Here is a 9,456-nt window from a genome sequence, read left to right as displayed (position 1 = left end):
CCACTTGTCACTGCGGCGCTGCGTGCCCGGCCTGCGGGAAGGTGCTTCCCTGGCATGTGGCCCTCTGGCCAGTCCCGTCCCCCTTGATCCAGCCGTACACTGACCAAGCCGCCTCCCGGCCGCTCCGGGCTCTAAGGACCGGTCCCCTCCCGCTTCCGCCATGCGCTGGCCAGCTCTGCGCCCGGGTCTGCCAGCCCGGGCTTGTCAGCTCTGCCCAGCTCGCGCCACATGCCCTGTGCCCGGTCCCCCCATTCCCACCTCGTCCCTGATCGGGCCGGCAGCGGCTTGTCCCTCCCCCCTTCAGTCCCAGGTCTCCCAGCCAGCTCTTGTGCCCTGTAAAGCCAGGCGGCGCTGCCTGGGGGCAGGGGAGGGGGTGTCCTTGGGCCCAGTCATTACAGGGGAGGATCTTCCAGCCGATCTACGCTCCGCTGAGCAAATGCACTTGACTCAATTATCTCCTTTCTGTGGCTTTATTGCAGAGGGGTGGGGTTGTTTCCCCCCCAGTGCAAAATCTTTTGTGGATGTTTTGATTCGCTTCTGCAGATGAAAGTCACGCCGGGCTTCTCCGAGGCGCTCAGGCCTCCGGCCCCTGGGTTTTGTTTCGAGTTGTTCTTTCTACACGCGAGCTGCTCTCCCTAAAAGTTGTAGCAAATGGTTAATTTGATTATTGCAACTATAGGCCAACTGCTTCAGCAGCCTTCCCCCACGCGTCTGGTGGGGGGAGAGCGAAGCCATCTATAAGAAATAATCGAATCAAAATGAAGTGTGGAAAAACCCCTTCTGATTTCCAAGCGGCACAAATAGAATTAGAGCCCCCAGTAGCCTTTTTTTCCTCCAAAAGAGACCTTTTGTCTAGATCACAAATTCAAATCTAGCCAACCAGAGATGGGGACAGTTCCCTGCCTGGCTGTTTACTGATACAGTCTCGAGAAACAGCTGTGTGAAGCTTTCTCTCCAGATAGCTGACTCTGTACGGACAGAAGTAATGCTAGAAGCAACACCAGCTCAAAACAAAGGAAAGCCAGGAATAGTACCAAGGTGGGGGTGGGAGGGATGTTTACATGCTATCAAGTACCAGAATGAAACAAGGCTGAAAGTTTTAAAAGAAACTTTTCTTTCCTATTCTTCGCTATTCACAGAGGAGAATCTTTTCCTCCACCCTGAAAGTCAGAAAGAATGTTAGAGGACAGCGAAACAAAACAGCAAACAAAATGCCATTGTACTGAAGTAGCAATTCATGGGAAAACGCTTGTCAGGCCCATAATGTCTCACTTCTATGAATCTGTTTTACCGCAGGCAAAACACAATAACACGGGAATGAATAAAATATTAATACCAGCGAGAATTTCTTTTGATTGCTTTATTTGGAAGGAGGCCTTCAAATTATCCCGCGGTGGATGTCACGTCAGAGTCGATTTTTCACCATGCGGTCGTCGATTTGGTTAAAAGAGGAAAATAGGGCTCTTATTTTATCCAGTAGGATAATTACGGCGGGTCACTATCCTCTGACCTGTATTCTGAGACCGCATCAGATGAATTTGTTAGTTTTCAGGCTAGCTCCCCGAATATAAAGCAAGAAACAGCAAGAAAAAATAGTGGGCAATAATTTTTTTCTCAACACAAGCGAATTTTACATTGGTTTTCTTCCGGCCGCCTCATTATGTGGTGACGTTTAATTTACATTTAACTATTCTCAGATTATTTTTTGGTATACCCTACATTGAGATCTATCTATCTAATCCCCGAAATATGGAGCACTTCTGAAATAGAAGACAAACTCTTTCTTTTTTTCTCATCCTTTAAGAAAATAGCTTGATTAGTATGAAGGTGTTTTGACTATGTGTTTATTTTTATGTGGGCTAGAAGGAATGGATGAGTGTGAAGAAAGTGTGGAGGGAAAACTAATGAATCGGCTGAGGGTGTGTTTACACCCCCAATACAGCTGCAGTGGCACAGTCAGATCCATGCCAAAGTCACCGGTGTAAGAAGTCCTAAGTCGATGCAAGGAGAGGTTAAGTCCTTGACCAAGTTAGAAATGACAAAAGGGGCCGACGCTGATTGTTTTCAGCTTCTCAGAACGTTGTCTGCAGGCAGGGGAGCGAACGTTGAGTTATGTGCGCCCACGAGAGAATGAGTGTGTGTGTGTGCTCTGTGCGGGTACGATGTTGCTGCTGCAGGCCGTGTGCGAGGAAAGGCGGGCGCCGGGTGCATTTGTGTGCGTTGGGGCCGGCTGGACACTTGCTCTGGGTGTAATTGTGGGGCTCTGTTTTCACGTTGTGTGCCGAGTTTCGGAACGTTCTTATTCTGCGGCGCATCAGCGCGGTGCTGCAGGAGCTTGCGGGAGGGCGCGCTCAGGTATGTTGTGCGAGCGATGGGAGCAGGTGCCGGTGGGGCTGGACTCTACAGGGGGCCTGGGCCGGAGGGAAGAAGCGGGGAAGCGCGGGCCTCGGGCCCACTGCGGGCTCCCTCCAGCAGAGGGATCTGCGCCTCACTTTTTGCTGGCGTTCCGTTACCAGCGGTAACATGTGCTGGGCGGCGGGGACGGGGCACAGATGTAAACGTGACATCTGCCTGTGACAAAGGAGAGGCAATTCGATTAGGCAGCCCGACGGGAGGAAATACCAGCCCGCACCAGGCAGGCAGTGCAAGGGGATGTGAAAGGGAGCTGGAGAATTACTCAATGGGCAGCTGCTGGTACAGCCGGGGCAGCAGGAGTGTCCTGGGGACGAGAGAAGCAGGTGTTGCTTTCTCCCCATAAAGCAGAGGAGATGCGGCCAACCCAGCGCTGCCTGTCCCTACGGGTAACGTCCAGCCGGAAAGCTGGCTACTGCAGTGATTGGCTCGGCAAGGATAATTCCCTAACCATGAAGGCGCTCAAGGCACCCATGGGTGTTGGCCAAACAGTTACCCATTCGGCCTTTTCTTTTCTTTTTCCTTTCAAGTAAGCCTAGAGAGGTTCATAGAGCAAAGGCCTCCTTAGCAGAGTGAAGGTTGCCCAGGTAAGTGCTCACAATCAAGGAACGGGAAGAAGGTGGCTGACCTGCACCTGTATTACGAGCCAATCTGTAATTGCAGGATCACACACTATTTCTCAGATAACCCTATTCAGTGTCCTTCTGAGCTTTGTAGGCAATATGTTGTCACTTGCACCGGGAATCATTGATGTCCACAGTGGATATTGTGTCGAATCCTTTACTTAGCCCTTCCTTCATTCACTGTGCAGCTTACATTCCCATGACCTGAGGAGACAGAGCCTGGCATATCCAGAGTAGTACACAGTAGTAGAAACTATTACACATGTGCCCAACATTGTAGACAATATGGTATGTGTAACACTGTATAGCATTGGAAAAGAATTGCATAGCCTTCCTAAGGGCCTGGGCCAGAAGCCACTGGAGACCATAGAAACCAATTTCATCTGGTTAAGTTGATTTTGACTTCAGTGGATTTTGATCAGGCCCTTAGTGTTCCAGAAGAACAGCTATATGATGGCTGTGTCTAGACTGGCATGATTTTCCGCAAATGCTTTTAACGGAAAAGATTTTCCGTTAAAAGCATTTGCGGAAAAGAGCGTCTAGATTGGCACGGACGCTTTTCCGCAAAAGCACTTTTTGCAGAAAAGTGTCCATGCCAATCTAGACGCGGTTTTGCGCAAGAAAGCCCCGATCGCCATTTTTGCGATTGGGGCTTTGTTGTGCAAAACAATACCGTGTTGTCTACACTGGCCCTCTTGTGCAAAAGCATTTGCGCAAGAGGGCTTTTGTCCGAACGGGAGCAGCATAGCATTTCCGCAAGAACATTGACAATCTTACATGAGATCGTCAGTGTTCTTGCAGAAATTCAAGCGGCCAGTGTAGACAGCTGGCAAGTTTTTCCGCAAAAGCAGCTGCTTTTGCAGAAAAACTTGCAGGTCTAGACACAGCCGATCTGTGTCAATTCAAATTTAAAGTAGCTACAAGGGCATGGAGTTTGCATCTGATACGTTTGTCATTAATGAGATCATAAGTAGATTGAACCACATCTATTGAGATGGGCTTCATAAAATATGAAGAGGAGAGTGGTCACTGAAAATAACTTAAAAGGAGAACTAATGTGGTCTCACTGAAAGAGGAAATCATACTTTGTGTGCATAATGCAGTCAATCCCACTGCTTTCCAAGGTGGAAGAATTGGATAGGTCAGAAGGAGAATGACAAGGGCACATTAGTGAAATTATCGTAATTATTTAGCTGTATGGTGGTTATTAATCAGAATGGGCATGTCTGTATTGGGGTAGACTTAAGGAGGTCACATTGAGAACTAAGAAGGGGGAAAGGTGTGGAGAAAGATATTATCTCCAAATCAAAAGGTCATCGTTTTTCATTGACACTACAGAAGAAACAGCTAATGACAACAAGCCATAGTTTGCTACTCTGACTTAAGATTTAAGGATACAGTATGGTTTCAGGAATATTATAGGTTGAACCACTATAGTATGGCACTCTCTGGTCCGGCATGATTTTAGTCCACTTATCATGAGTATGGCCAAGCTTCCCACAGTTCCATAATGTTTATTTACACCCACCAACCCTGGCTTTCAGTGTTCTGTGTTGTTATTTAGCTCTAATTTATCCCTAAATGTCTTCTAAGAACCCAGTAAACGGTGGAAGTGTTGGTAATGCTGCTAGACAATATTGACTTCTGTGGTTTGGCAAATTCTCTGGTTTGGCCCTGAGGTTGCTGGACAAAGGAATGGACTGGCAGGGCGAGCAATAGAGATTGCTAAGAGAATCTTACACCAAAAAAACCTTCTTGTCCTGAGCTATGGGCAACCCTTCTTCACTCCTCCACTCCTTCACCATGAGTCACTGAAGTGAAGCTTGTTCTGCTGCTCATGAGTCAACAGATCAGAAAATTACTACCAACCTTAGAGGCAAACTTTTATCCGGTTGCTAATTGGCCCTGCTTAAAGAATGTGAGACCAAGAGAGACCAAGTCAAAGGAGTTGCAGACTTTCTTCTTGAACTATAAAAATGCAGCTGATGTAAATCAAGGAACTCAGTCCTAGTGCCACTGGTTGAAGAACCAGCATAGCGAATGAGAGATGTGGGGAAGGGTCACGGGGCTGCTTCTTGGGGCAACAGACAGAGCAGGATTGGAATGTGGTGGATGGAAAAGCAGTAGATGTAAGATATATGCAGCCTGTAAGATATAAGGCATCTTTACACTTTACTGTCAGTATAAAGGACCTTAAAATGAGTGTACATATAGCCCTTTATGTTATCAGGTGAGTTTAAATCTCTGGCATGAACTGAATGGTGGTCCACTTAAATACAAGGCGCTAACTATGGAGATTTGTCTAGACCATGCCTGGGCAAAATATGGCCCACAGGCTGGATTTGGCCCACAAAGCCGCCAGATCCAGCCCGCAGACACTGCGGGGAGCCCCAGGGAGACTTCCCACTAGCCTCACCCAACCCACACACTGCTCAAAATCACAGCTGTGGGGAGGTTTTTCTTTAAAAACTCTTGAACCTGGAGGGGAGGAGGAAGGCTTCAAGTGCTGCCCCTGCCTCCAGCACAATTCCATTGGCCAGTATCTAGCCAGATGTTTGAATAACAGGCAGTCATGAAGCACTACACTCCCTCCCCTCTGGGACTCATAGTTACTCACAAAGAACATAGAATCATAGAATACTAGGACTGGAAGGGACCTCGAGAGGTCATCGAGTCCAGTCCCCTGCCCTCATGGCAGGACCAAATACTGTCTAGACCATCCCTGATAGACATTTATCTAACCTACCCTTAAATATCTCCACAGATGGGGATTCCACAACCTCCCTGGGCAATTTATTCCAGTGTTTGACTACCCTGACAGTTAGGAACCTTTTCCTAATGTCCAACCTAAACCTCCGTTGCTGCAGTTTAAGCTCATTGCTTCTTGTTCTATCCTCAGAGGCCAAGATGAACAAGTTTTCTCCCTCCTCCTTATGACACCCTTTTAGATACCTGAAAACGGCTATCATGTCCCCCCTCAGTCTTCTCTTTTCTAAACTAAACAAACCCAATTCCTTCAGCCTTCCCTCATAGGTCATGTTCTCTAGACTTTTAATCATTCTTGTCGCTCTTCTCTGGACCCTCTCCAATTTCTCCACATCTTTCTTGAAATGCGGTGCTCAGAACTGGACACAATACTCCAACTGAGGCCTAACCAGTGCAGAGTAGAGCGGAAGAATGACTTCTCGGGTCTTGCTCACAACACACCTGTTAATGCATCCCAGAATCATGTTTGCTTTTTTTGCAACAGCATCACACTGCTGACTCATATGCAGCCTGTGGTCCACTATAACCCCTAGATCCCTTTCTGCAGTACTCCTTCCTAGACAGTCACTTTCCATTCCCATGCTGCAACCTGTGTGGGGGGTGGGGCAGGCTCCCTGCCTGCCTGCCAGAGAAACGGCTGGCTGATGGCTAGTAAGTCTCCTGACCAGAGCCTGCCTCTAGCACTGCAGTCCCTCCCTTCCCCAACCCTCTGGCTTCCACTCCTGTCCCCCTCTTGCCCTTCAATCCTCTGCCCCAGATCACAATCTCCTCCTCCCTAGCTCACAACCCAAACCCCTGCACCCCAATCTCCTGTATCCCCTCCTGTACCCCAATTCCCTGCCCAACTCCTTGAACTCCACTCCAGTGCTCCAGGACACAACTGCCTCCTTCACCCAAATTCCCTCCCAGACCCTACACTCCCTCTTGCACCCCAATCCCTTACCCTAAGCTCCCTTTTGCACCCAAACTCCATACCAGACCTTGCAACTCCTCCATTAATATAATGGAAGAGTGCGGCCCTCGACCACTTTCCAAATTCTTGGAGTGGCCCCTATCAAAAATTATTGCCCACCCCGATCTAGACAGCTGTTGAGAATATCAGAGTTAGTTTCTCTTATCTAAGACATTTATTAACAATCTGAAAGACATTTTTAGGTAAAGGAATTTTGCAAGAGAGAGAGAATATAGACCCTGTGGGAGTCTGTCCAGGGAAGATATTCAAATGGCTAGAACTAACCTTTGGATAAATTCTAAAATGGTATTGTACTAGGAAAAATCAAGTTGATCGCACATGTAAGGTAATGTAACCCAAAACATAGATTGAATGCGAGGAGATTCACAGAACTCAGTAATGTATGTGGTTTGGGGATGTATGTGCAAAAAACATCATCTCATGGAACAGAGAAGTGATAATCCTCTTTATGATACTGATCCCAAATCCACTGAAGTTAATGAGAGTCTTATGAGTCCTAGAAGCATGGCAGGAATTCTTTAATGAAGAACAGGTATCATTAATTAAACCTGAGAGATTCAAAGATTCCCATCTTTCCATTACTTCGGTGAGCCGTACATCAGGCTCTAGACAAACTTGGTGAGACTGGGTGAAATAATGATTTGTGCTCCTAAAACACACAGGCTTTTTTGAAATTCCCATCCTGACCTTCAAAAACTCCATTTGGCTCTGACCACATCAGTACCAGAAAGGTATCAAGACAGTGAGTGGAGAGTTCAGAGAAAAAGGCTGGGGAAAGAGCAGGTGTGGAACTAGGGAGAGCAACAACTCAGCCAAGTAGCTGTAGATTGTGATGTATATTGTTACTAGAACCCCTCGATAAAAATATATCCTATGTTAAACAAAGAGTACAGTTTAACCATTGAATGTATTAGTATATATGTATATATGAATTTCTCTAAAAGCATTCCCATGTGTCAACAAATTACAGTCATATTACTATTGATATGATATCCAATGGTAGTGATGGAATAGGAAATGCAAATTGGCATTGATTTAAATAGAAGCTTTCTCATTTCATATTTTAAATAACATATACTACAGTATGCACATGCTATTACATCTTATATAATATGTGTTCATAATGGAAAAACAGTATGTGTTAATGTACATAATTGGATGTGTAATAGCATACCATGACTAGTAGATTAATGGACAAATTAGATGGGAAAGCATAAGGTAACTGTGATTTGAGCAGAAACCTAATTTGGTAACAGGTCAGACTGAGTTCAATGGGAGTTTGCCTTAGTGAAAACTGAGTAAAGATTTTAGGGTTTAAATGAATAAGAGTTTTTGATGGGTTGAAGCAATCAGAGCCCTGAGATGTTTGTATAGTCTTATTCCCAATTTTCATTTCCTTTGTTTTATATAATAGATGACAGTTATATGAAATTCAGATACAAAACATACCTCTTAGGGATATTTGAACCCAATAAAACATTTAATCATAGCAACAAAGAATCGTTCTGCATGCCTGAATATTTTAACGTTGCTGATTTCTTTTACGCTTGCTGTACAATCTTAAGTTTGCAACAGAGCAGATCTAAATGTAATGTCTGAAATAGAATGTACTTTAGTTCAGTTTTATACTAGGGTCTTAATGATTATAGAAATATATTGACATCAATGTAACAGTATCATATTTCAATCAGTCTGACACTGAATCAATGGAATATGGCTAATGCATTTTTGGTCCTGTTGGTGTATTGAGTTTATGAGTTAGGGATGACTATATGACCCATGCTAGACACACTGAGGTCTAGTTTTGTTTGTAGTGTTCCTACTTGAAGGAAGATAAGTGTGTTACCCTTTCCATCATCACATATCACACTTATACTATACCCTAATTGCCTGGTACAAGAAAGAAGAAAAAACAAGGAATGAGTTGTGACCCTAAAAGACCTGTTATGCCAGCTGGCAAAGGCCAAACTGTTATGCAACAATAAATCTCAGCTGGTCTAACAGACTCAGTACACCTGATACACTGTTGTCAGAAAACTTAGCCAGACAGTGATTTGTAATGTTTCATGCAAAAAATGATGGCACTCTGGTTATGAATGTCATTGCATTATATATATATATATATATAGGTTGTGTATAAAGAGTTATGTATGTGTGCTGGAAGTACGTTCTTAAAATACATTGAGAAAACAGTGGATAAACTAGCCTGCCCTGGGCAAAGGAATATGGACTTACCTGTCTGCATGGATCAAAGTAATAGGTAAATGGGAAAACAGAATGGCTTGATTACAAGCAAAAGATAATAAATGTACATTTGCTCTAGAGAATGAAGGAACTTGGCATTTGCAACCTGAAGAACAAGCAACAAGGGGGAGGAATTTTGTCTGAGCTTCCTTTTCAAAGGATACATCACAAAAGTTTCCTGGACTGTAAAAAGGGAAAAAAGGAAATGCCTTGGTTACCCACTACTTAAGAACAAGAGAGACCAGTGCTCAGGAAATCTGTGAAAGGTGGATCCTTCCACCACATAGCCTGAGGATTGCAGAGAACTGACTGTAGGTGAGAAACTGTCTGAGACCAGGATTGTAATATGGTAAATTTTAGACATTAGAAAGCACATTGTATGTTGTTTTGTTTGTAACCATTGTCTGTTAGTTTTCTGTTATTGCTACTTGATGTTAC

Source organism: Pelodiscus sinensis, chromosome 5 (genome assembly GCF_049634645.1).
Source record: "Pelodiscus sinensis isolate JC-2024 chromosome 5, ASM4963464v1, whole genome shotgun sequence".
Lineage (NCBI taxonomy): Eukaryota > Metazoa > Chordata > Testudines > Trionychidae > Pelodiscus > Pelodiscus sinensis.
This window is presented reverse-complemented; position numbering follows the sequence as displayed.